This window comes from Coregonus lavaretus (assembly GCF_964263955.1).
Source record: "Coregonus lavaretus genome assembly, chromosome: 22".
Lineage (NCBI taxonomy): Eukaryota > Metazoa > Chordata > Actinopteri > Salmoniformes > Salmonidae > Coregonus > Coregonus lavaretus.
Window position 1 is genome coordinate 17,407,817 of NC_140009.1, and position 20,136 is coordinate 17,427,952.

General features: G+C 41.8%; 1 protein-coding gene across 3 annotated transcripts in view; it reads left to right on the top strand.

Moving 5' to 3' along the window:
• The window catches only part of LOC311150106 (nuclear receptor coactivator 3-like), a 107,368-nt gene that overhangs the window by 16,634 nt on the left and 70,598 nt on the right, over nt 1-20,136 (top strand). The window contains exon 2 of one of the 3 annotated variants that reach the window (XM_084187391.1): nt 10,635-10,759. The exons of the other annotated variants lie outside the window; for them this stretch is intronic. The gene's annotated coding sequence lies outside the window, so the exon portion shown is untranslated. The remainder of the gene's footprint in view (nt 1-10,634; nt 10,760-20,136) is intronic. 3 annotated transcript variants of the gene reach the window in all.

Here is a 20,136-nt window from a genome sequence, read left to right on the forward strand (position 1 = left end):
ATAATGGAGTGGCCAGCACAGTCACCGGTTCTCAACCCTATTGAGCTGTTGTGGGAGCAGCTTGACCATCAAGAAGTGCCCATCAAGCCAATCCAATTTGTGGGAGGTGCTTCAGGAAGCATGGGTTGAAATCTCTTCAGATTACCTCAACAAATTGACAACTAGAATGCCAAAGGTCTGCAAGGCTGTAATTGCTGCAAATGGAGGATTCTTTGACAAAAGCAAAGTTTGAAGGACACAATTATTATTTATATTGAAAATCATTATTTCTAACCTTGTCAATTACTACATTTCCTATTCAGTTTGCTATATTTCCTATTCAAACTCATTTCATGTATGTTTTCATGGAAAACAAGGACATTTCTAAGTGACTCCAAACTTTTGAACGGTAGTGTATGTACATGTAATATTTATGTTTTTTATTTGTAATAAATTAGCAAACATTTCTACAAACCTGTTTTTGCTTTCTCATTATGGGGTACTGTGTGTAGATTGATGAGGGGTAAAAAAACTATTTAATACATTTTAGAATAAGGCTGTAACCTAACAAAATGTGGAAAAAGTCAGTAAAAGGGGTCTGAATACTTTCCGAAGGAACTGTATATTATAGTGTGCACTACTGTAATGTACTCTACTGAACTATACTCTTCTTTTCTTTTCTGTACTGGACTCTACTGTATCTTTTTTTAGTTCCTCAACAAAACGCAACAAAGCGCATATGCAAAGCCCTCACTCTGTCACTCAGAAACGTATTCCAGTGTCTGCCTGCAAGCTGAAAATCTTTGCCTGTGCGTGTTTAGGCTACTTGCCCCTCCCCCCTCCAAAGCATAGGCTACTGTACTGATGTTACAAGCTTGATTCAGAAGGTAGGGAGAGATTTTTAATTAGCTAGAGAAGAATGGATTAACTTTTTCAATGCTAGTTAAGGATACTATAGGCCTAGTTATCACATTTCACTTTGGATTTATTAACTACAAACAGGTAAGACGTGTTTGTAATTCTGGTGCCACTCTGCGCACACGCAAGCTTATTCGCTTGCTAGCTCACACTTGTTAGCTAGCTAGCTCAAAGGACATTCAAAGTTCCTCCATAGAAGCCGCTCCTCCTAGGTATAGTTCTGTGGACCTAATTCATATAATGCATGTCATAACAAGATGCCCAGCGCTTCAAGCCTCCTTCAACCTTCTCTCGCTCTCTCCCCACCTGCAAAATTTCAGTTGCATCTTGTGCCTTAGGCTACTTGTCTGTCCATCACGCATGTAAACAACTACCTTGCCTGCTCTACCCGCACTGATTGGTGAAGTAATTTAATGAGCTAAATGTAATTTTTTGTTTATTTCACAGGTTAAAAAAGGAAGAGAAAGGAACGATGTAAACTGTTACTTTTTTTGGACCGGTTCGGAACTTTATGTTGCTGGTCGGAACAGTGGAACGAAACAAAAAAATATTGGAAAATAATTTCGGTTCATTCCAGCTCCTGTTTCTAATACCTTTTTCAATACTTTTTCTAGTAATGTTTTTTAAGCCCCCTTTTCCATCTGTGTGACCAGAAATCAAAGCCTTTGCTTATTCAATTTTTTTAGGATGGAAAATGGTTGAAAAACACATCTATGCCTCAATTTCCCAAAAATATAAACTCTTAGCTTTTCATTTGACATGCTCCTATAAACTTCACATGTTGGTGCTCATGGATCCTTTTACATGGAAATGACCATAGGCCATGACCCCGTACATGGATACGTTTAGGCGGCGTGCACTGTGCAGAAATGTTATTCTAGTTACATGAGAACGGTACAGGGGATTGGTCCGACCACCAATAGTGGACGGACGTGCGCTGTGCAAGACAGACAGTGCTTTCCCATAATACAGTAGGCTATATGTGCAGATACTATTAATATTCCCTTAACTGTGCCCAACTCAGTTCATTTGATTGCCAGTCTCACGTATGTCAAAGTGTCATTTTAGATGTTAACTGCTTTAGATGTTGCTGCTGTGTGTGGACATGTTTAACTATAGTAAACAAACAAAAACTTGACCAACTGGGGACGTTTTGTCAATCACCACAAGGTCAAATGCTATTTCTAGGGGGTTTAGGGTTAAGGTTAGAATTAGTGTTAGGGTTAGGGGTTAGGGAAAATAGGATTTTGAATGTGTCCCCACAAAGTTACTTATACAAGACTGTGTGTGTGTGTGTGTGTGTGTGTGAAATTGAGTTAAAGAACTACTCTAAAGGACCTGTCTTTTATGCACCCCTCCACCCCTCCCTCTTCATATATAACCGTCCTGTTACATAGTTCTGTTACATGATGCATAAAAAAAGAAACAAATATATTATTGTGTGCTGCTGCTTGTTAATGTAGTGTGTCCATGTGTCTAAGAGAGGAAGTGTGAGAGGTGTGTTGCAGGGCCTGGGCCATGAGATTTAGTTAATGATAAAAGCCACAGTTTAAATGTAGCTCTATGTCTCTGGCTTTGTTCCCGGATGACCTGGCTGTGTGTTGCCCTAATAGAGGGTCGAGTAGATGGGTGTGTAGAGGGGTGTGGTGGCCTGGCAGACAGCGTTTTATTCCCCAGCGCCCTACTGGCAGATTTACAGCCATGTCTTTCTGTGGCCAAACTGTCAATTAACACACACACACACGCTCACACCCTCGCAGACACACACTCAGACTTACCCCACCTCTCCCCTCCACGGGGGCTTCCAGAGGGCTCCTAAATCGAGGGGAAACAGGGAGGCTGGACATGGGCATGCTGCTGGGCCTATAGGCCCCCACATGGGGTCAGGGAGGGTCAGCGGATGGGGGTGGGATTTTGGGTAATGATTAATTAACTGGCAAATGGCTACGGTGGGGGGGTGGGGGGGTGGGGGGGGGGATTTGTGCTTGTAATGCCTAATGAATACAACACAGCTTTGGTGACACCATTGTCTCAAACTAATGGTTTTGACTGCTGGGAACTTTTGGAAATGAAGCTTCTTCTCCCAACGGTGTCGTTCTGCTTGTAAAATGATTATGATACCAACTTAAGCCACTTCATATAAAAATAAGAAACTTCTATTGGGTAAACTATATCTACTTGAAAATAAAGTTCAATCCCCCCAAATAAATGTATTAAAAGTATCAAGATTATTATGACAATTATCTTATTTAGTTCACGGTTGTTGCCCGTCAGTTACACGATTATACGCTAATTGTGCCAGCCCTAATGGATGGATGGATGGATGGATGGATGGATGGATGGATGGATGAGGAGTGATGCAAGGTGTTTGCTGAACAGAATAAGGGGGGTCGAGGGCAGTGGGGGTGTTGGTGACTGGGTCGGGCTGTGTTGGTGGAGGGGTGAAGGCAATGGGTAGGCACTAGGCAGTGCTAAGAGGGGAGTCATGACCTCACAAACTAGCCTGGGATGAGTGTGTGTGTGTGTGTGTACCTGGAGTACCTTAGGGAAGAGTCTCAGGACAGGTTGAGTAACCTGCTGGAAGTGTGGGTCATCCTGTCACTTGGACCTCTAATCTCCAATACAGCTTAGTCTGGGCTGCACAGCGTGAGTGACATGTGACAGTTGCAGCTGACTCTTTAGTCGCGGTGCAGAAAGTTGACTTGTCTTTGGGAGGTCTATACTGTATCTTTAGAAGTGGCCTGGGCAGACCTTATTTCCCTGTCTGTCTACTAGCACAGAGGAGGAAAGACTACTTGTTGCTTCACTCACTGCCAAGTCATTCACTTCCTAAGTAGTGTTGTCATGATACCAGAATTTTGACTTTGATACCAGGTTTAGTATCACAATACTCTATACCATCACGATACTCTACCAAAACGATACCCAAACGATACCACGGCCAAAAAATAATGCATATTAGCCAAAGTCACAGAATGGCACTAGATCCAGACAGATAAATTCAGCTACTGCTCTGTTCAATCGTTGGACATCTTTTGAGATCAATATCATTACATTAGCATTTTATTACATAACATTTTTCAAAGAGCCATGTATGCATTAATGAATCAATTATACAATCAATTTGACTCTGGTGAAAACAATCTAACTACATAATGGTAATCATTTATTTGAATGGTAAATCTCTATTGATAAACTGGGTGAATCAAGATGTAGCCTAGGCCTATCCACAATACAGGTGAATGCATATTCAATAGGAGAGTGTGCATGCATTGAGTTATTGAGCTTGTTTGGCAGATTTCATGGGGTTACAGATAACAATCCGTTCCATTTGGGACTTATTTTATTGTACTGATCAACAACATTTGTATAGAAGTAGCTTATTTAATAAAAACAGAAAAATGTCTAGCATGCTAGCAGATACCCATAGACTTCCAGTCATTGCGTTAACACTAGTTAGCATTGGCTCCCGAAACTACCTCTAACTTCCTTCATACTGGACACAGAGACATAAAAATGGTATCCACGAGTTCATCGGATTCTGGGGAAGTAGATTGCCAAAATCCCAAAGTATCCCTTTAAGAAGCCTCTCTAGTGAAGAGATGGATGAATAGAAAGAGGGAGAGAGAAGAGAAAGGAGAGAGAGGAGAGGGTCTCTCTCTTTTCCCGCCCTCTCTCATACCTGTTCCATCTCTTGCTTTCCCTCTTTTTTTTCTCTACCTCTTTCTCTCCCTCTTTATGCCAGACTCCGTCCCCCCTCTCTCTCTTTCATTAGTTACTCATAATTAATTTGATTCTAAGTCCTAATCCCCTGAATCGCAGCACTCAGGCTAAATAAGTTAAGTCTGCTCTTAAATGACTGGGAGGTGAGGAGAGGATTTGACTGCATGGTGTTTGTTTTTTGCGAGTGTGTATTGTGCATCCGTATGTGTTTTTGGGAGTGGTGCGTGTGTGTTTTCACGTGTAGGGATGTGTGTTTTGTGAGCTTATGTTTGTGTGTGGAGAGGATGACATTGTCTCGTGTGTGTGTGTGTGTGTGTGTGTGTGTGTGATGCTAGCTAGCGAGCTCTGCTGGAATGGTTTCCAGATGGAGCTGGTGGGAACCAACTCTGTGACATCCTCCACCACCACACTGCTCCTGCTCCCTCCAGCTCAACTCCTTTGTTAGCTCTGTGTCGTCTGTCCACGGACCAACAACGCTACACTTTCACAACACTAACTAATGATGCATATTAATGGCCAAGGGCTGTAGGACCGCTTTGATTTACAATAAATGATTCAATTACTCAATAATATTCATTAATATATGCGTGACCTAATTACCTTCCCCCTACGTTTCCTTTATTTTGTTTCCTACCCCTTGAATATTTTAATTGAGGTAAAGAAGTGGCATGTATTACCATTTTAAAAAATGGTATACAACCAATCCATAGACGCAGGGACCAATGCATTACCATCTTATCCAGGGGTGACCAGACTTTAGTTACATAGGATCTACTTTTTCCACCCTCTTCCTAACGTGGTCTACCCCCTCCCCCTGCCAATATTAAATAACATTTCACCTTATTGATTGGATGATTTGCATTGCATGCTGTCAGCAAGCTTTGCATAGTCTGGGTTGTAGCTACTGATTGCTAGCCTCAAGCAGGTGTCCAGGTGATCATCTGTTAGAGTGGACCGGTATTTTGACTTGATGATCTTCATGTCTGAAAATGCTGACTCGCAAAGGTAGGTAGATCCAAAAAATGCTGTCAAGTACATGGCAGCTTTTCTCATGTTTGGATATTTATCCTCCACGATAAGGTATCAAAAGTGTTCCCCGATGCCCTCGATTTGATTTGGAGGTCACTTTGCAGAGTCAAAATTTCACTCTTGACGGCTGACTCCATGTGAAACAATGATGCAATTTTTGTTGCAATTTCGTCAACATCAACTTCCACACCAAACGGAAAGCACATCAATGTTGCCACAGGTTCCAGGATCGCAAAGTATTTTTTAAGATGCTCCTTCAAATCCTCATTCATCATTTCACAGCGCCGTGTAACAGTATTTCTGGATAGCTGAACATCCTTAATAGCGCTAATGATTTCGGATTTATTTTTGAAATCATCAAACAATGATTCTGCTGCCTCTAAAAAGGCCTCTTTTACCATTTCTCCATCCTGGAACGGTTTCTTGTGCTTTGCTAGTATGCGACTCACCCATAATGATGCAATCGTGGCTGCCTTTGATTTTGAGCTGGGCCTTGTAAAGCTCTATTGTTGGGCAGCTAGTTGAGACTTCAACTCTTTTACTTTTCTCTTACGTAGTTCACTTTTAGCTGGAAAGTCACTTTCATATTTCTTGTGAACAGTTTTGAAATGCCTCTTGACATTTCCCTTCTTCGCAAGAGCTACGTTTGAATGGCAAATCAGACACACACATTTTGAATTTGTTGTCGTGAAGAAATTATCTTCCTCCCACTCACTGTGAAAGTGGTAGATTTTCGGTTTCTTGCTGCTTGGTCCAGCACTCATATTAAAATTCTTTACTGCAACTTCATAGAAAAAAACCTAGTAAAAAAACAACTACCACTGGAACAACAAATAATATTCTGTTACAGGTCTCGCAAGCGTGGAAATGTAAACGTACTAACTGCAGACAGTTGCTATGGTAGCGACAGTTTGGAAAACAAATGTAGCAACTATAGTGCCGCGGGTTGGTCCAATTGTATGTAAATCAAGCAGTTTTTAAAATATTTTGGCTGTGCAGTAATATTCGACAAAGAAGCTAACCTGTAAGCAAAGCATACGGTGCTTCAGAACTGTGGACCTCATGATTTTTAAGCAGACTCGATGGTAACGCTGTGAATTGCCAAAATATACAGTGGGGAGAACAAGTATTTGATACACTGCCGATTTTGCAGGTTTTCCTACTTACAAAGCATGTAGAGGTCTGTAATTTTTATCATAGGTACACTTCAACTGTGAGAGACGGAATCTAAAACAAAAATCCAGAAAATCACATTGTATGATTTTTAAGTAATTAATTTGCATTTTATTGCATGACATAAGTATTTGATACATCAGAAAAGCAGAACTTAATATTTGGTACAGAAACCTTTGTTTGCAATTACAGAGATCATACGTTTCCTGTAGGTCTTGACCAGGTTTGCATACAATGCAGCAGGGATTTTGGCCCACTCCTCCATACAGACCTTCTCCAGATCCTTCAGGTTTCGGGGCTGTTGCTGGGCAATATGGACTTTCAGCTCCCTCCAAAGATTTTCTATTGGGTTCAGGTCTGGAGACTGGCTAGGCCACTCCAGGACCTTGAGATGCTTCTTACGGAGCCACTCCTTAGTTGCCCTGGCTGTGTGTTTCGGGTCGTTGTCATGCTGGAAGACCCAGCCACGACCCATCTTCAATGCTCTTACTGAGGGAAGGAGGTTGTTGGCCAAGATCTCGCGATACATGGCCCCATCCATCCTCCCCTCAATACGGTGCAGTTGTCCTGTCCCCTTTTGCAGAAAAATAATGATGTTTCCACCTCCATGCTTCACGGTTGGGATGGTGTTCTTGGGGTTGTACTCATCCTTCTTCTTCCTCCAAACACGGCGAGTGGAGTTTAGACCAAAAAGCTATATTTTTGTCTCATCAGACCACATGACCTTCTCCCATTCCTCCTCTGGATCATCCAGATGGTCATTGGCAAACTTCAGACGGGCCTGGACATGCGCTGGCTTGAGCAAGGGGACCTTGCATGCGCTGCAGGATTTTAATCCATGACGGCGTAGTGTGTTACTAATGGTTTTCTTTGAGACTGTGGTCCCAGCTCTTTTCAGGTCATTGACCAGGTCCTGCCGTGTAGTTCTGGGCTGATCCCTCACCTTCCTCATGATCATTGATGCCCCACGAGGTGAGATCTTGCATGGAGCCCCAGACCGAGGGTGATTGACTGTCATCTTGAACTTCTTCAATTTTCTAATAATTGCGCCAACAGTTGTTGCCTTCTCACCAAGCTGCTTGCCTATTGTCCTGTAGCCCATCCCAGCCTTGTGCAGGTCTACAATTTTATCCCTGATGTCCTTACACAGCTCTCTGGTCTTGGCCATTGTGGAGAGGTTGGAGTCTGTTTGATTGAGTGTGTGGACAGGTGTCTTTTATACAGGTAACAAGTTCAAACAGGTGCAGTTAATACAGGTCATGAGTGGAGAACAGGAGGGCTTCTTAAAGAAAAACTAACAGGTCTGTGAGAGCCGGAATTCTTACTGGTTGGTAGGTGATCAAATACTTATGTCATGCAATAAAATGCAAATTAATTACTTAAAAATCATACAATGTGATTTTCTGGATTTTTGTTTTAGATTCTGTCTCTCACAGTTGAAGTGTACCTATGATAAAAATTACAGACCTCTACATGCTTTGTAAGTAGGAAAACTTGCAAAATCGGCAGTGTATCAAATACTTGTTCTCCCCACTGTATATGTTTAGTGCATACGTTTTGAAAACTTTTATGCGGTCTACTAGAAAGAAGTTTGCGATCGACGTCCTGGCCACCAATGTTCTAATCTAACTGACTGGTGTGCAATCAGTCAATGATCTGAACAGTGTTGCTTTTTTCTTTTGTCTGAGAGTACAGGTCCACATATGTGAGGGAGAAATAGAAGGAGAAAGAAGAGGGGGAGGAGGAGTGTGTAGTTTTTATTAACGTGGTGACTCCCGCTAAAATTCAGGGAGTGCTGTTGTATCCAGCTGTTACTGGTTGCGAAAGGCTTCGTCGCCATAGCAACACAGCCCTGTGCGCCGGCTCAAGGTCGTTCATCCAGTTCTGAACCGATCAGCGTGCTACATACACTCATACACAAGATGCATATGGATAGAGCAAGAGCGGAGGGGAGGAGAGAGGGAGACAGGCAGACAGCGAGAGAGAAGAGAACAACTTCAAAATGACCAAGCATTTCACTGGGGTTAGGGTCAGTGAACAACTCTCCCTCCCTCCATCCTTCCTTCCCTCCACTGCCCCCCTCTTTCCTTAATAAAGAAACAACCAAAAGAGAACCCCTGGCCTTGGGAGTTGTAGGTTCTTCTGCCAGCTGATAAAATATTTAGCTGGTCAGAAGGAGAGAGGGAGGGATGGAAAGAGTCATAATTGGAAGAGAGAAAGGGGGAGAGAGAGGGGGAGATGCAGTGGGTGGCTGGAGTGGTGGAGAGTTAGGGTTTGTGTTGTGCTCTCTAGAGCATGTTGCATTTTTCTGAGACTACTACCTGTCTGATGTTGCTACCTGGGCCCTTCTTCTCCTGGACCTGTCCACATCAGACTATTTTATTCATTAGGGGATAGGGTGATATTTGAGACAGTCTCTCGCTCAAGCGCATGGCTTTGTTAGCCTCCCTGAGGTTAAAGGGAAAATCCACCCAAAACCACCAATTCCTATAATTTACAGTGTTAAATAATACTAATATGTGAGAATAATATTTTTTGTGAACATATGTTTCATTTTGTCATTATAATAAGGTTGGTCCAGATTTTCATATTGTCATACCGTCCCTTCTCTCATACCGGGATTTGCGGTATTACCGGCATAGCTCAGCAGGGGGCGCTAGAAACACAAGAAAAGCACATTGGGCCTCAATTACCAGAATGCTAACATTTTACATTTTAGTCGTTTAGCAGACGCTCTTATCCAGAGCGACTTACAGTTAGTGAGTGCATACATTTTCATACTTTTTTTCATACTGGCCACCCGTGGGGATCGAACCCACAACCTTGGCGTTGCAAACGCCATGCTCTACCAACTGAGCTACAGAGGGCCAGTGAGCCAGTCATGTAACAAAACTAGTACAAACTAATAGTGAAATCACATAGATGCTGTTAGCTAAATGCTAACGAGTGAAAACAAATTCAGGCAAAGACAGGCAAATCCAACTCATAAAGTTATACAAGTATAGCGATTTTCTTGGTGAGTGTGGACATTTACAACTGAAAGTGAACGAGAGAAATTGTGCAAATGAATAAAGTTGTGATGCATGCTTTTCTGAAGGAAGAGCAGCATTTGTACACAGAGCAGATGGGAGAAAGAAAAAAGCTAGTAGGAAGCACAGGGGGGAAAATGGCAGCTGTACAGAACTTATCCAGATCTCTTTGACTTCTGGCAGAAAGCCATTATAAGATATCTGATGGCAAACATTTAGTAGTGAATTGCATACAAGTGTAACTTCATCACCTCATGTGTGCCGCACAACAGAGACTCGCCGATAGATATAGAACGCTATGGACTCACCAGCTAGCTTTCTCCCGTTGTGATATTTACAAACAAACATGACTGTCTCAACTGTTCTGGGGAACTACGGTAAGCTTCATAATTTAAAATAATGTGACAGGTGAAATGAGGAACACAATCTGCTTCATCTCCTAAGGTATTGCACAAGTTGACTGCCAGGAATAACTTAAAGTAGCTACAAATATTCAAATGTATTGAAAAACTTCAAATAAATAGTTTTGACGGTATTGAAAAATCATCCAGTGGCATTTTCCAAATACCCCGGTATACGGTAAATACGGTATACCACCCAAGCCTTTTGCAATGCTCTCTCTATTGGCTGGCTGGCTGGCTAGCTAGCAAATATAGCTAAACACAATAATACCAAAGTCCGTATCAGTATGTGAAGTACCGGTAGCTACTTAGCTGTAAAATCGCCTAAACAAACTGCACTATCAATTTAGGAGTCTACAATCTCACCATGTTCAACCTGCAGATCGATGTGCCTCGCAGAGTGAAGTCTGACATTCGCAACGGCACCATGCAATGCACCCTGGACTGAAGAGGCAGACAAATAGGAGAAATGTGGTGGAGCCTCTGTTAAATTAAGAATTTCTCGAGGTAGGAATATCTCAAAAATATTCTCAATGGTTCATTTGAGAGAAGACAACCTCCCACGTTATGACATCGGCCAGTATTGAAATCTGACGTGTATGATAGACGTTTTCGCTGTCTAAAAGTCATATTCCTATTAACTTCCAGTGTAGTGAGAGCGGCTTTATCGCAATGCAACATCATACCGGCCGAGGTTCTGTCTGCTTGAAAGGTATTAGCTCAGATACACATGAAAACATTAAATGACCTCGGGAATCGATAGACATCGCTCAGAGATGCAAAAAAACTATATAACTGAATATTTCCTTTAAGTGTGTGTTTGGAAACATTGAGTTAAAGTATTCTCACACATGTAAACACAGACATGTCATATGACATCTAGTGATACAGTCAGAGACACTGGAAATGTGATGTGTACTACTCACACAAACACACAGGAAGGTGAACAATGCAAATATGTGTCAGTTTCACACAAGGATGGTTGCTTTTTAAAAATGTTATCCACACAGTCAGGTGAGTGTGTGTTCCTTTGTGTGTTTCTCCATTCAGATCCACTTAGTGGTGCGCCTGTGAGCGTCAGTGATATGTGGGGTGTGTTTCTATTGGTGCTGGCTGCCTCCTGTAGGGTGCATGGAGAGTTCAGCCTGCTGGATTGGATCCTCACTAACCATAACACACTGTTTATTGGAGAGAACATTAAGGACATTTGTCTTTTTTTTTGCACTGAGAGACGTGTGTGCGTGCATGCGATGGCTGTCACCTCTTGAGCCCCAGGGAGAAGGTATGGGGTTATTGGGGGGAACCAGAGTTTCACATTTCTCCTCCGTTTTTGGACTGTAAGGTAATATAAATGCTTGTTAAAGGGGTCTGGAGAGATGGGTGTGTGTAACGGGGTTCTGTTTTTTTGCTTTCTTTCCATTGTAAAATAGTGCGTCTCGTTTATGTGTTCAACACACACACACACACACGTTTTTGTAGGGATTGGAGCGGAGGTAAATGTTACCAGCTGCAGCACAGCTAGCAAGTGGCTTCAACTCTGCCTGAAACCGGCTGTTAGGTGACCACGTCCTCCTCGCTTTAATGCAGCCCCCTTCTGCCCCCAACTCCCTGTCTTCCCCCCCACAGACTACATCTCTCGTGACATCAGGGAAGGGAGAAGATAGGTTATGCAGGCTCCTACACCCCCATCCCCCCTCCTCAACCTTGTCTCCACCCCCACCTCTCGTTGCCTTGGCATCAACCCTCAGAGCGTACTATGATCCAACTGGCTCTCTCGTTCCCTCCCCTTTGGATGTTGTAGTGATGTTACAGAAACGCTGTTTACCTGGCCCCAACCCTGGCAACAGTGTGGCGACGAATATCTTCCACTATGAGTCTACTATGCTGCAGGAGACTGGTAATATACTGAACAGAAAGGCCGACCAACTGGGGAGCCAGGCCCAGCCAATCAGAATGAGTTTTTCTCGACAAAAGGACATTATTACAGACAGAAATACTCCCCCCTTTTAGATTGGACTTTTATTGTCCCCAGCACAAGGTGCACCAGTGTAATGATCATGTTGTTTAATCAGCTTCTTAATATGCCACACCTGTCAGGTAGATGGATTATCTTGGCAAATGAAAAATGCTCACTAACAGGGATGTAAACAAATTTGTGGCCAACATTTGAGAGAAATAAGCTTTTTGTGCATCTGGAAAATTTCTGGGGTCTTTTATTTCAGCTCATGAAATATGGGACCAGCACTTTACATGTTGCGTTTGATATTTTTGTTCAGTATAGTTATAATGTTTCTACTGATAACAATTTGGTTTATGATTTATTAAGTGATTTAAAATGGGTTATTCTGTTACCAAATTGGTAACAGAATGAACAAAAAATCTCTAACAGAATGACTGCAACTGAATTGGCTACAATGAATTCTGGTTCGGGTCCCCGTTTTTGACCTTGTGGGAGATATGTCGACGTGCCCTTGAGCAGGGCGTTGACCCTGGTTGCTTCTGTGGGGCGCTCTGGATGGGAGTCTGTTAGATGACTGAATGTAATGTTAATGTTGAGCGGCTTCACTGCAAGTAGATTGTATGTTTTAATATTCAATAAAAAATCGAACATTCATAGTAGTCACAAACCACAGTCGGGTCACCTGCTACTGTCTTCCCTTCCACTGACATACTGTTATGTTCAGCTCATAACTGTTTTCTTTCTCTTTCTGTCGCATGGTGGTCAAAGCAAGAGTTTGAACAGTCTGGATAACCCCTCCCTCTCTTTCTCCCCATCTCTCTTCTCGCTCTCTCCAGTTAATGTCACCTTTTACGGCTCTTACTGACACCTACCCATGAGCCCCCTCTCTTTCCATTTACTGTAACCAGCCCTCTCACTCACTGACACTGACCAACACCGGACGTCCATGGATGTTGAAAAGTAGTTGAAATTTGGTCAGTCCTAATATGAACCAATCATAGACGTCTGTTTCACAAGTTTGGACAGCACAGTAGTACAGTACAGAACAGTATAGTACAGTAAAGAAAAGAAAAGTAGAGTATAGGTCAGTACTGTACTGTAGAGTTTAGTACAGTAAAGCTCAGTAGAGTACAGTATAATGTACTGTATTGTACATTTACTGTACTTTACTGAACTATACTGTACTGAACTGTGCTATACTGTACTAAACTCTACTGTGCAGTGCTGTGGTGTATTGTGATGTCCAAACTTGTGAGACAGACGTCTATGATTGGTACAGATTTAGTCCAGTCCGGACCAACCAAATTTGGTCTTGTTTGGGGGCTGAGGTCATTAGAATAATTGCCAGTGTGTAGAATAATACCCAAGCATACAAAGGAGGATTTTCAATTGTTCTAGCTTTGTGTACCTATCCAGGATACATCGCCATGAAGAGAATGACATTCATATTTATGCAGTTCTGTATAGTACAGATCAGGGACCCATGATGTCATTCTGTTACGGGGTGTTTTTCTTTTGGGGGGGGGGGGGGTAGATTAGCTTTCATATTGCAGATAGATTGTAGCTTCCATCAATGTAATTGTCTGCATCACTTCCAATCCCCCATATCTTTTTTTGCCATTAAAATAACATCAAATTGATCAGAAATACAGTGTAGACATTGTTAATGTTGTAAATGGCTATTGTAGCTGGAAAGCCAAATCTCAGACTGCCCATCTTAATCTTTTCTTTTTATTGGCCAGTCTGAGATATGGCTTTTTCTTTGCAACTCTGCCTAGAAGGTCAGCATCCCAGAGTCGCCTCTTCACTCTTGACGTTGAGACTGGTGTTTTGCGGTTACTATTTAATGAAGCTGCCAGTTGAGGACCTGTGAGGCGCCTGTTTCTCAAACTAGACACTCTAATGTATTTGTCCTCTTGCTCAGTTGTGCGCCGGGGCCTCCCACTCCTCTTTCTATTCTGGTTAGAGTCAGTTTGCGCTGTTCTGTGAAGGGAGTAGTACACAGCGGTGTACGAGATCTTCAGTTTCTTGGCAATTTCTCGCATGGAATAGCCTTCATTTCTCAGAACAAGAATAGACTGACGAGTTTCAGAAGAAAGTTCTTGGTTTCTGGCCATTTTGAGCCTGTAATCGAAGCCTGTAATCAAACCCATAATTGCTGATGCTCCAGATACTCAACTAGTCTCAAGAAGCCAGTTTTATTGCTTCTTTAATCAGCACAACAGTTTTCAGCTGTGCTAACACAATTGCAAAAGGGTTTTCTAATGATCAATTAGCCTTTTAAAATTATAAACTTGGATTAGCAAACACAACGTGCCATTGGAACACATGACTGATGGTTGCTGATAATGGGCTTCGGTACGCCTATGTAGATATTCCATTAAAAATCAGCTGTTTCCAGTTACAATAGCCATTTACAACATTAACAATGTCTACACTGTATTTCTGATCAATTTGATGTTATTTTAATGGACAAAAAAATTGCTTTTCTTTCGAAAACAAGGACATTTCTAAGTGACCCCAAACCTTTGAATGGTAGTGTACATACATACATATAACTACATATACGTACATACATACATACATACATACATACATACATACATACATACATACATACATACATACATACATACATACATACATACATACATACAGTTGAAGTCGGAAGTTTACATACACTTAGGTTGGAGTCATTAAAACTTGTTTTTCAACCACTCCACAAATGTCTTGTTAACAAACTATAGTTTTGGAAAGTCGGTTAGGACATCTACTTTGTGCATGACACAAGTAATTTTTCCAACAATTGTTTACAGACAGATTATTTCACTTATAATTCACTGTATCACAATTCCAGTGGGTCATAAGTTTTTTGCCTTTAAACAGCTTGGAAAATTCCAGAAAATGATGTCATGGCTTTAGAAGCTTCTGATAGGCTAATTGACATCATTTGAGTCAATTGGAGGTGTACTTGTGGATGTATTTCAAGGCCTACCTTCAAACTCAGTGCCTCTTTGCTTGACATCATGGGAAAATCAAAAGAAATCAGCCAAAACATCAGGGGAAAAATGTAGACCCCCATAAGTCTGGTTCATCCTTGGGAGCAATTTCCAAAAGCCTTAAGGTACCACGTTCATCTGAACAAACAATAGTATGCAAGTATAAACACCATGGGACCACGCAGCCGTCATACCGCTCAGGAAGGAGACGCGTTCTGTCTCCTAGAGATGAACGTACTTTGGTGCGAAAAGTGCAAATCAATCCCAGAACAACAGCAAAGGACCTTGTGAAGATGCTGGAGGAAACCGGTACAAAAGTATCTATATCCACAGTAAAACGAGTCCTATATCAATATAACCTGAAAGGCCGCTCAGCAAGGAAGAAGCCACTGCTCCAAAACCGCCATTAAAAAGACAGACTATGGTTAGCAACTGCACATGGGGACAAAGATCGTACTTTTTGGAGAAATGTGCTCTGGTCTGATGAAACAAAAATATAACTTTTCGGCCATAATGACCATCGTTATGTTTGGAGGAAAAGGGGGGAACCTTGCAAGCCAAAGAACACTATCCCAACTGTGAAGCACGGGGGTGGCAGCATCATGTTGTGGGGGTGCTTTGCTGCAGGAGGGACTGGTGCACTTAACAAAATAGATGGCATCATGAGGAAGGAAAATTATGTGGATATATTGAAGCAACATCTCAAGACATCAGTCAGGAAGATAAAGCTTGGTCACAAATGGGTCTTCCAAATGGACAATGAACCAAGCATACTTCCAAAGTTGTGGCAAAATGGCTTAAGGACAACAAAGTCAAGGTATTGGAGTGGCCATCACAAAGCCCTGACCTCAATCCTATAGAAAATGTGTGGGCAGAACTGAAAAAGCGTGTGCGAGCAAGGAGGCCTACAAACCTGACTCATTTACACCAGCTCTGTCAGGAAGAAGGGGCCAAAATTCACCCATCTTATTGTGGGAAGCTTGTGGAAGGCTACCCGAAACGTTTGACCCAAGTTAAACAATTTCAAGGCAATGCTACCAAATACTAATTGAGTGTATGTAAACTTCTGACCCACTGGGAATGTGATGAAAGAAATAAAAGCTGAAATTAATAATTCTCTCTACAATTATTCTGACATTTCACATTCTTAAAATAAAGTGGTGGTCCTAACTGACCTAAAACCAGGAATTTTGACTAGGATTAAAAGTCAGGAATTGTGAAAAACGGAGTTTAAATGTATTTGGCTAAGGTGTATGTAAACTTCCGACTTCAACTGTACATAGAGTACCAGTCAAAAATGTGGACACACCTACTCCGGGTTTTTCTTAATTTTTACTATTTTCTACATTGTAGAATAATAGTGAAGACATCGAAACTATGAAATAACACATATGGAATCATGTAGTAACCAGAAAAGTGTTAAACAAATCAAAATATATTTTATATTTGAGATTCTTCAAAGTAGCCACCCTTTGCCTTGATGACAGCTTTGCACACTCTGGAATGCATTTCAATTAACAGGTGTGCCTTGGTAAAAGTTAATTTGTGGAATTTCTTTCCTTCTTAATGCATTTGAGCCAATCAGTTGTGTTGTGACAAGGTAGGAGTGGTATACAGAAGATAGCTCTATTTGGTAAATGACCAAGTCCATATTATGGCAAGAACAGCTCAAATAAGCAAAGAGAAATGACAGTCCATCATTACTTTAAGACATGGTCAGTCAATCCGGAACATTTCAAGAACTTTGAAAGTTTCTTCAAGTGCAGTTGCAAAAACCATCAAGCGCTATGATGAAACTGGCTCTCATAAGGACCACCACAGGAAAGGAAGACCCAGAGTTACCTCTGCTGCAGAAGATAAGTTCACTAGAGTTAACTGCACCTCAGATTGCAGCCCAAATAAATGCTTCACAGAGTTCAAGTAACAGACACATCTCAACATCAACTGTTCAGAGGAGACTGCGTAAATCAGGCCTTCATGGTCGAATTGCTGCAAAGAAACCACTACTTAAGGACACCAATAATAAGAAGAGACTTGCTTGGGCCAAGAAACACGAGCAATGGACATTAGATGGTTGGAAATTTGTCATTTGGTCTGATGAGTCCAAATTTGAGATTTTTGGTTCCAACCACTGTGTCTTTGTGAGATGCGGTGTGGGTGAACGGAGGATCCTCCGCATGTGTATTTCCCACCGTAAAGCATGGAGGAGGAGGTGTTATGGTGTGGGGGTGCTTTGCTGGTGACACTGTCAATTATTTATTTAGAATTCAAGGCACACTTATCCAGCATGGCTACCACAGCATTCTGCAGCGATACGCCATCCCTTCTGGTTTGCGCTTAGTGGGACTATCATTTGTTTTTCAACAGGACAATGACCCAAAACACACCTCCAGGCTGTGTAAGGGCTATTTGACCAAGAAGGAGAGTGATGGAGTGCTGCATCAGATGACCTGGCCTCCACAATCACCCGACCTCAACCCAATTGAGATAGTTTGGGATGAGTTGTACCGCAGAGTGAAGGAAAAGCAGCCAGCAAGTGCTCAGCATATGTGGGAACTCCTTCAAGACTGTTGGAGAAGCATTCCTCATGAAGCTGGTTGAGAGAATGCCAAGAGAGTGCAAAGCTGTCATCAAGGCAACGGGTGGCTACTTTGAAGAATCTCAAATATGAAATATATTTTGATTTGTTTAACACTTTTTTTGGTTACAACATGATTCCATATGTGTTATTTCATAGTTTTGATGTCTTCACTATTATTCTACAATGTAGAAAATAGTAAAAATAAAGAAAAACCCTTGAATGTAGGTGTGTCGAAACTTTTGACTGGTACTGTATACAGTGAGGGAAAAAGTATTTGATCCCCTGCTGATTTTGCACGTTTGCCCACTGACAAAGACATGATCAGTCTATAATTTTAATGGTAGGTTTATTTGAACAGTGAGAGACAGAATAACAACAAAAAAATCCAGAAAAACGCATGTAAAAAAATGTTATAAATTGATTTGCATTTTAATGAGGGAAATAAGTATTTGACCACTCTGCAAAACATGACTTAGTACTTGGTGGCAAAACCCTTGTTGGCAATCACAGAGGTCAGACGTTTCTTGTAGTTGATTCTTTGCAGATCTTTTCCAAGTCATTAAGGTTTCTAGGCTGACGTTTGGTAAATTTTCTATGGGATTAAGGTCTGGAGACTGGCTAGGCCACTCCAGGACCTTAATGTGCTTCTTCTTGAGCCACTCCTTTGTTGCCTTGGCTGTGTGTTTTGGGTCATTGTCATGCTGGAATACCCACCCACGACCCATTTTCAATGCCCTGGCTGAGGGAAGGAGGTTCTCACCCAAGATCTGATGGTACATGGCCCCGTCCATTGTCCCTTTGATGCGGTGAAGTTGTCCTGTCCCCTTAGCAGAAAAACACCCACAAAGCATAATGTTTCCACCTCCATATTTGACGGTGGGGATGGTGTTCTTGTGGTCATAGGCAGCATTCCTCCTCCTCCAAACACAGCAAGTTGAGTTGATGCCAAAGAGCTCGATTCTGGTCTCATCTGACCACAACACTTTCACCCAGTTCTCCTCTGAATCATTCAGATGTTCATTGGCAAACTTCAGACGGCCCTGTATATGTGATTTCTTGAGCAGGGGGACCTTGCGGGCGCTGCAGGATTTCAGTCCTTCACGACGTAGTGTGTTACCAATTGTTTTCTTGGTGACTATGGTCCCAGCTGCCTTGAGATCATTGACAAGATCCTCCCGTGTAGTTCTGGGCTGATTCCTCACCGTTCTCATGATCATTGCAACTCCACGAGGTGAGATCTTGCATGGAGCCCCAGGCCCGAGGGAGATTGACAGTTATTTTGTGTTTCTTCCATTTGCGAATAATCGCACCAACTGTTGTCACCTTCTCACCATGCTGCTTGGCGATGGTCTTGTAGCCCATTCCAGCCTTGTGTAGGTCTACAATCTTGTCCCTGAAATCCTTGGAGAGCTCTTTGGTCTTGGCCATGGTGGAGAGTTTGGAATCTGATTGATTGATTGCTTCTGTGGACAGGTGTCTTTTATACAGGTAACAAGCTGAGATTAGGAGCACTCCCTTTAAGAGTGTGCTCCTAGTCTCAGCTCGTTACCTGTATAAAAGACACCTGGGAGCCAGAAATCTTTCTGATTGAGAGGGGGTCAAATACTTATTTCCCTCATTAAAATGCAAATCAATTTATAACATTTTTGACATGCGTATTTCTGGATTTTGTTGTTATTCTGTCTTTCACTGTTCAAATAAACCTACCATAAAAATTATAGACTGATCATTTCTTTGTCAGTGGGCAAACGTACAAAATCAGCAGGGGATCAAATACTTTTTTCCCTCACCATATAGACATATCCTTTATTTAATTTTTCATATATTGTCCTTTATTAGTTTCTAACCCTACCACCCCTCCCCTAATTGGAGTAAACTAGTGAACAACAACGCTTACGCCTCTACTTCCATCTTGTACATACTATATACATTTTATGGACACAGTCTATTTTGCAGTAGTTCTATTTTGTTTGTTTTTACTCCTGTCCTTCCTCTACCCTCAGCCTCTCCCATCTATTTATGATGTCCATCCAGTTTGATTTCAATTTGCCATATCTTTCAAACTGTGCTCTTTCGCAAAAGTTCTTAACCTATAACCTATATACTTTTTACAGACACAGTATTCTTTACATTAGTTATCTTGTTGTTATTTGTCCCAACCTTCAGCTCCATTCAACCCCTCCCATCTATCTCTTAACACCATCCATATTGGATTTATATTTGACATATATTTTTCAACTGTGCTGTGATGTTTAACAAAAGTTCTGAACCTTTCTATTCTCATTGTTTCTACAGATTGTAAATTGAAAATAAACATTTTTGCTAAAAGTATTATTATACAGTG